This window comes from Vespa mandarinia, chromosome 8 (genome assembly GCF_050613455.1).
Source record: "Vespa mandarinia isolate Hongniang chromosome 8, ASM5061345v1, whole genome shotgun sequence".
Classification (NCBI taxonomy): domain Eukaryota; kingdom Metazoa; phylum Arthropoda; class Insecta; order Hymenoptera; family Vespidae; genus Vespa; species Vespa mandarinia.
In genome coordinates, this window is record NC_140817.1 from 3,947,501 (window position 1) to 3,956,744 (window position 9,244).

Below are 9,244 nucleotides of genomic sequence, written 5' to 3' on the forward strand. Positions count from 1 at the left end.
TAATAAATCAGTCAGGATTAGAAACGCAGCCGAGGGATTTTTATAAAAATTTTCTTTTTTTTTTTTTTTTTTCTATTCTTTTATGTAATCAATTAAAGAAAACACGTACTTACATTATCCTTTTGTATTTTACATCTCGCCTGTCGTACCGGAAGAACTTTCATATATCTCTCGATGTATAAATCATATTCATGTATACATAATAAATAACTTTTCGTATAGGAGGATGTGACATGGCCTTAAAGAAGGTCGGCCGATGAGCTGCTGTGGGGAAGTGATAGAAGGAGAGAAAAAAAAGATGAAAAAAAAAAAAAAAATTTTTTTTTTTTTAAATGTACCTTTGAATGAAACGTTTGATCGCGTTTAAGATGATAAAGATCATTAGTACCACTACGTGGACCGTACGATACGATACGATACGATACGATATGACACGATAATACATTCGACTCAGGTAGAGAACGTTTACGATTCAATCTTTCGTTGTATTCTTCGATTATCTATATATAGAAGATGAATATGTCTCTCTGTTGCTGTTGTATTGTGTTGTGTAGGAATGGGCGGTTTGCGTGTGTGCATTGATACGAACCGCCATTAATGGTGGGTACACCCCCTACAAGGTGGTAGAGAAGATCATGGTCGTTCGTATAAGGCTTTCCAAGTTGTCTGGATCGTTGACCGTGCAAGTTGATACCGTATTCTTCGATCTTGTATTCTTCGTCTTTCCTTCTTACGCAAGCAAATCAATTTCTACTTCAAATCCATTCTAATCTATTCCCTCTCTCTTTCTTTCTCTCTCTCTCTCTCTCTCTCTCTCTCTCTCTCTCTCTCTCTTTCTATCTCTGTCTCTATCTCTCTTGGATATCCATTCTAATACTTCTAACGTTTCTAACGTGATCGCGTGACTCATAGAAATTACTTCCAACGTAATCGCGAATTGTTTGTGTACATCTATATATATATATATATATATATATCTGCAAATAATATATCGCAAAATTAAATTGAATTTTACATATTAAAAAATATTCCTTTTGGTCGTCGTTATTTTTAATGTTCGAATAAATGAAATTTCAGTGGTAAAACGATTATTTCAAATCTTCTTTATTACATTTGCAAAATAAAATAATATTATACATTTTCACGAAAACTTTTTCGATCATTGAAATATCACGATTAATAAATATATCACGAATTTCTTATCATTTGAGGGGGAGGGAGGGGGAGGGGGAAATAAAAATTATGTTTCGTTAAACGATTCGCATAAACGAATCTCTTCCTACTTTGATACGATGATAAATATATAGGGTGGCCACGCTGTTAAGGGACTAAATATTGATATTAAAATGAATAGAAAAGATGACCATCTTTTTTCTTTTTTTTTTTTTTTCTTTTTTTTTTTTTTTTTTTTTTTTTTACTAAATAACAACATATGGATATTAAGATACGTAAAAAAAAAAAACAAAAAAAAAATACAAGAATGTTCTCTTCGTGTATAAAAAAAAAAAAAAAGAAAAAGAACAAAAGTAAATGAAAGTAGTCACTCAGTCGTGTTGTTGTTGGTTGTAACGTGTTACGTTTTCTTATTTACTTTGTGGTAAGTGTAATATTGTTACGAAAAGTCAATGTAATTTTCTCACTCTCTCTCTCTCTCTCTCTCTCTCTCTCTCTCTCTCTCTCTCTCTCTCTCTCTCTCTCTCTCTCTCTCTCTCTCTCTCTCTTTTTTTCTTATAAAAGGAGTTTGAAAAAAGTATGTGTGTGGGATATTCGTCACAATGGGATTGGTGTTTCATCTAGTGACGCACGTCTTGTTTCTTGACTTTTCATTCTTTTTCTCTCTCTCTCTCTCTCTCTCTCTCTCTCTCTCTCTCTCTTTAAGTTTCCTTTTCTTCTTCCCAAGAAAGGGGCGTGGCTCAGCGTGTGGTTTCACTTGCATCTATCTACACATTGGGGAACTCTTCTCGAGTCGAGCGTCTCCTTTCTCGATTCTCTCTCTCTTTCATCTATGTACGTTTTCGTTTACTTTCACGTCAGGGATGTAGTTAGTATCGAAAACTTTAATGGTTAATGATTTTGAAAATATTTTTTTTTTTCTTATCTTTTTTTCTTTTCCTTTTTATTTATTTCCTTTTTCTTTCTCTCTTTCATTCTTTTCGTCCATTATTTTTTTTTTCCGTAATTTCGATTCACACCGAATAATTTAAATCAGTCACGGAGGAACGTAATGAGGTTATTTTTTTTTTTTTTTTTTTTTTCGTGAACATACGTTTTTATTCTTGGAAGAAAACGTCATAATAAATGCAAATGTTAGTTTTGAAAAGGATATCGGAAGTTGATTTTGTTAGTTGCCTGTCCGGCACGCGCCTTATAACGTTCCGTTATTTCCTGTCCCTCAGGAATCGTCTCGTTTCAATGCGTTTGCTAAGATGGCGCTGTTGTTGTTGTTGTTGCCATCGAAGCTCTCATTGCGTTCATTTTATCGATTAAGATCGCAAACGAACGTATTATGTACGCTCGTCTCTCCAATTAATTTCGTTTATTTTGCTCCATTAAGAGATTATTTATTAAATTAGACGTAGAAGTTTCTCAATTATTTTTTATTTTTTTTTTTTTTCTTATTGTTATCAGTAGAAACGTAATTGAGAAATTTTCTTCACTAACAAAGGCGGGAAATTTTGAAATCCGCCCCTTTTTTTTTTTTTTTTTTTTTATTGTAGAAACAAATCTATCGACGTTTATATTGATATTAATAATTGGAATTAATAGGAAATGTTTTTATTAGCATGCGTTGACAAATTTTAATATTATTATTATTATTATTATTATTATTATTATTATTATTATTATTATTATTATTATTATTATCAACGAACGAATATGGATTTATTTATTTTTTATTATACAAAAGTCGTATATAAGCTTTTTCTTCTTATTATTATTATTGTTGTTGTTGTTGTTGTTGTTGTTATTGTTTAGAATTTAGGATTATTCTTTTTTCTTGTCAATCGTATTCTTCTGAGATTTATTAGCTTCCCATTTGTTTATTTCATTCAACCATTCTTCTTCGGAACCACAAAACGTGGATGGCATCAATCGATCCAACTTGTTATAATAAGTGGTCCATTTGTCGATGAAATAAGTCCCTAGATCGCATTTTGGTAAGGGCATCTCTTGGCACGATTCACCTTGTTGGGATTTAATTTTTTATAGGGGAAAAAAAATTATTATTATTATTATAATTTCTTTTTTTAACTTATTAATTTTTATTTAGATTGTATATATACAATGTATATATATATATATATATATATATATATATATATATATATATATATACATACGTCCACAGAGACTACGAGGACAATCATGCTGAAGACCATTTCGATGATAACAATCACAATCGAGGAATACTTGACCCCCAAAGAGTTCTCTTGATTTGATTCGTTTCAAATAACGTTTCTTTTTATTCGTCGATAAATTTTTTTGCGGCTTCTTATTCTCAGAAAATCGTGATGATGCCTTACGAGATGTTCGATTTGATCGTACATCTTGAACAGTTTTATTCTGTAAAAATTTGTAATAAGTATGATCGTTATTATGACGATTATATTGTACCTTAATATTTTAACGTAATGCATAAATGGATAATGGAAAATAATTAATATCCTTATTGTACGATTATATACGCCATAACGTATACTTAATAACGTATACATGGGTAATGGAATATTATTATCCTTATTCTACTATAATATACATTTTAACGTGTACATGAATAATGCAGAATTATTATCCTTATCATACATTATGATTATATGTCATAATCCTTTTAACGTGTACATACATGCATATATATATATATATATATATATATATATATATATATACGAATGATATAATATCATTACCCTTATTATAATACGAAATGTGTATGTATAAATATTTTAACATTGAAAAATATTATAATTTTTAATTTCGTCTTAATAATGGTGCAATTGAATTTTTATTTAATGCAAATAAATCATGGTACGTTTTTCTTTTATAATCGTTTTTTAATTAAATATACAAGTAAATAAATGAAAATGTATTCGATCGAATTAAATCCGTTCGACGATATATATATATATATATATATATATATATATATATTTATGTATATCGTTCGTACAGTTCAATATCAATCGTTTATCTTATTCCTTTAACATTGTTCCATTCTATTACTGTAACATTGTTCTTTTATTTTACATTTGAGATCAGGCGACAAGGGTAAAAAACAATCGTCCTGAAGGCCATTCCTTTTCGAACGACAAATTCGATATTTTTCTAATTTACTCGCTGAAACGTAATCCTTGTACAATTCTAAGGAATCTTGGGAACAACGTATTGATGGTGTTAATTCTTTTTTAGAAATTAATTTTTTACAAAAGGAAGGACATTCCATGATTCTCGAATTATTATCATCGATGTTTCTTTTATCTTCTACGTTAATTTTCGTCGAACAATCTCTCGTTTTGTCCGACGCAAATTTGTCCGTTCGCTTGTTGCAACATGTCGTCGAGCAAATACGATTTTCACATTTTTTTGTCGATCGATCGACATAACAACATGGAGAATGATAAATCATTCGTGATTTCGTCGAATCCAAACCGTTTCTAGGCAAACAATATTCTAATGGTAATTTTTCAATTGTTTTATCGTTTATGGTATAATTAATAGATTCGCAACATGGCGGTATAGGTTGACATATTAAAACTTTTTTGGATTTGCAAATATTTTCTAGAATTTCTTTATCCCCTTCGATAATATTTGAACATTTTTCTTCTTTTTCTTCTTCTTCTTCTTCTTCTTCTCGTCTTTCTCTTTCTTCTATTTCTATTATTTCTTCATCTTCTTTTTCTTCTTCTTCTTCTCCTTCTTCTTTGGTTGGTATACATATGAGTTTAATACAATGAGATCGGGGATATGTTTTTTGATTATTACAAACATCTAGAGTTTTTTCAAGAATTGATCCATCGCAATATATCTTCGAAATGGGACTCCCATTATTATTATTATTATTATTATTATTATTATTATTATTATTATTATTATTACAAATCTTTTTTGATTCTAAGGTGCAAGTTTTAAGCATACGAACGTTGTTATTATTTCGTTTGGAAGTTTCTTCAATTGGGGAAGAAGTAATTCTAAACAACGTTAAAAATTAATTTAATCAATGAAATATATTATATACATAAATACGTGTATATATATATATATTTTTTTTTTCTTTTTTTGAATATTATAAATTACCTGGAACATGATCCAGTTGGCATGTGTTTGATTTCAACACATAGATCCATCTTATGATTGTTTATATTCGAATTTGGTCCTGGCACTTGAAGAATCTGAGCCACTGGTCGATTAAAGTTGTCTAAACGACATTCCAGTATCGTACATCCCGAGGGATAGTTTCGACAGGTGGTCAACGTGGATATGGGTAAAACAGTAGTTGTAGGGTCTTCTTGGCCATGGTTCTGTCGGAATCAAATTACATGGACGTAGATCTTTTTTTCTTTCTATCCCCCTCGATCTCTATTTTCTCATTCTTCTTCTTTTTTTGTTTCGCCCTTTTGGAGTCAGTTTCTTAGAGAGACTTTTAAAGTCACATTTTCTTTTTTTCTTTTATTATCTTGTTCTTTCTGTTTTTTTTTTTTTTTTCTTTATAATTTTTTTTTTTCTTTTTCTTTTCTTTTGTTTTTATCCTACACGCAAGCGATTCTTGTGGATCGACGAAATTGTCACGATAATATAATATTGCAGGACTACTTTTATTTCTTTTTTCATTTTATTTATTTATTTTTTTTTTTCTTTTTTTTTTTTCTTTTTTTTTTTTTCTTTAATAATTTTATATGTGTGCGTACGAGTTACTCTGCGTCGATGAATTGTTTCGGTATAGATAATTTTGTTAGATTATATTGATTTTCTTTTTCATTTATTTATTCATTTATTTATTTATTTATTTATTTATTTATTTATTTATTTATTTATTTATTTATTTATTTATTTATCATTTTTCTTTTTTTTTTTTTTTATCTCTATGAATTAACGAAGGATGGTCGACAGAAAGTATTAATACAGAACGAGTCAACAGCTGCAACCAAAAAGAAAGAAATAAGAAGGAAAGAAAATAAAAGGAAAGAAAAGAAAATGAACTCGTGGAGGAATTATGTGGACGTAGGACGATTAGTAGAGCGAAAGAGGGAGGGAGAGAAGGAGAGGAAAAGAGAGAAAAAGAGGGAGAGAGAGGAAGAGAGTAAAAGACAAATACAATGAATGAACGAGGCTGTTGACTCGTTTATAGCCGCGTTTGTCTCATTCCGTTCTCGTTGAATTGAATTTTTTCATCCTCGTCGACCATTTCCGTTGTATATTTAATAAATATTATTTTCATTATCCACAAAAGAATTCCAAGTTGAGACGAAAGAAAGGAAAAAAAAAAAAAAAAAAAAAAAGAAAAGAACGATTATAATATTGTCTTACCGAATAAATCGAATTCTTCTTTTTGTTTCGATCGATTTGAACGCAAATCGTTGTTGATGTCTTGTTATTATTTTTCGGATTTTTTCTAAAACATTAAATATATTTTTTATTAGTCGCATTTAAATCTCTCATTTGTTATTTTAAATATTCAATCAATTAAATCCAATAAAACATTATTATTTTTGTAATTTGAATATAATATTAATGTTTCTTCTATTTCGTCTGATATTTCTTATCGATAACAAATTTTTACTAATCGATCAGTCCTTTCTTTTTTTTTTCGTTTGTTTTTCTGATCGATTTTCTTAAAAATATTATAATACATATATATCTTTTTTTTTTCTTTTTTTTTTTTTTTTTTTTTACATTTTTCTATTTCTACAAAGCGAATATAGAAAAAGTTCGTAAATCGTCCAAAAATTTACTGATTGATTTAAACCCTTTTTTTCTCTTTTTGTTTTCTCTCTCTCTTTCTCTCCAAATTTCATCGTTAAAAAAATTTCAGCATTGTAGTGTAACGATTTGAAGGGTGGGATGTGGGGAGGGGGGAGGGGGGAGTTAGGGAGAAGGGAAAAGGAAATGAAAAGAAAAGAAAAGAAAAAAAATTTGGCCTGAGATATGCTTAATTAAATTAATAAAATTTCTTTTGCATTATTGCAATAATGTGATATTATAATAATACTTAACGATCGAATTAACGCAAGTAAATTTTATATTAAACAATCTGTTGAAAGAGAAAAGTAAACGAAGAGAAAAAAATTATATCGTAGAATGAGAACTCTTCCAAAAAAAAAAAAAAAAAAAAAAAAAAAGAAAAAAAAGGAGATAAAAAGAGTGCGATAGAGGGAAGATAGAGGAACGATTGGTGGAAACGAGGGAGTGGAGGCGGAGTGGGGTGAAAGGAGAAAAAGAAAGAGGTGGAAGAGGGAGGAGGAAGGAGGAGTCGAAAAAGGAATTAACTACGAACGATAACAATAATTATTTTTTTCGTGATTCCTATTCGTCACAACTTTCAAAGTACAACTCTAAATGGCATTGCCATTGTTCGAGGTCACGAATTTTGCATTTGCTTTCGTTAAGCCGTACGCGGCCGGCGTCACACGTTCATCCGGTGGTCATCAATTCAAATACGAAATAAGCATTCCGACCGATGTCCTGTTAGAGTATGCAAATTAAATTCACTTCCCCCTATTCCACCTCCCACCCTTTCAACCCCCTCCTCCTCCTCCTCCTCCTCTCCTCCACCCTACCCCGTTTGTATCGTTTCTTTTGACAGTTACTTTCCCGACCAGCTGCTGCTGCTGTTGCTACTTCGTCGTCCTCCGGCGATCACTCGGATGCACTTTTTTTTTCTTTCTTTCTTTCTTTTTTTTTTTTTTTTTTTTTTTTTATACATATATATTTTATCGATCATGTTCTTTACCTTATCTCAATGATTTTTCTTTTTCTTTATTTTTCTTTTTTTTTTTTCATATTACTTTTATTTTTTCTTTTATTATTACTTTTCTCTCGTCTTATTTCTATATCTTATTATTATATAAAGAAATTATCGTCGCTATTATTATTGTTATTATTATTATTGTTTCTTTTTATTCTTTTTATTTCTTTTTTATTTATTTTTTCTTTTTTTAGTTTATTTTTTTTTTTTTAGTTTATTTTTTCTGTTTTTTTACTTACAAAGCCACGACACTATATGTTTTGTCCTGTTCGACATTCTCGAGAACTTTCGTCATGTCGTTTCTGTATTTCGCAATTTGCGGGGAAAACGGATCAAATCGTCAAGGTCGTGTGGTTGCGAGGAAACGCAAGGAATTTTTGAAAGGGAAGTTGACATGTATAAAACACGAAATTTCTTTTTTTTCTTTTTTTTTTTTCGAATATCGCAAGAATGAATCATATAACGACGAAGAATTTTGAAGAAATAAAAGTACGATCGAGAAATATCTGAACTCTTTGAACTTAGCTATCGATGAGATCTTATCGATTTTACTCGAATGAACGAGATATATATATATATATATATATATATATATATATATATATCGTTAATATATACATAGGGTGAGTCCTAGCAATAAATTATTTCTTTTAATTTAATTAATTACTTTAATCGAGACTCAAAATTGATTTATTTTTTTTATTTGTAAAATCATCGATTTGTAAAGCCTACGAATTTGTGTAATGATGATGATGATAATGATGATGTTGATAGAATGAAAATCTGCGAACATTTCTTTTTTTTTTATAGGATTAGAATAAAATAGAACAAAATTTTTTTTTTTAGGATTAGAATATCCAGATTAAAATATCTTGAGAATTATATTTGTTTATTTCTTTCTTTCTTTATTTATTTATTTATTTATTTATTTCTTATCTTTCTTCCTTTTTCTTTTTTATTAATTTTCAATTTGAACTTGTATAATGTTTAAGTGTATTAAATATCGTAATAATATGGAGAAAATATACTAATATATGAACACTGAATATTCACTAACTATTATCCATAATGGACAATCTTTAATGAAACCTTGATTCTATATGACATAGATTCACACTTACGTACCCACACAAATACACATACATTTTTATATATATATATTTTATATATATATATTTTATATATATATATATATATATATATATATATATCTTTCATTTCCCCCTGCTGTGTCATTTTGAGAAACATCGTTAAACTTAGTAATTAACGTTTAGGTCATCTTTA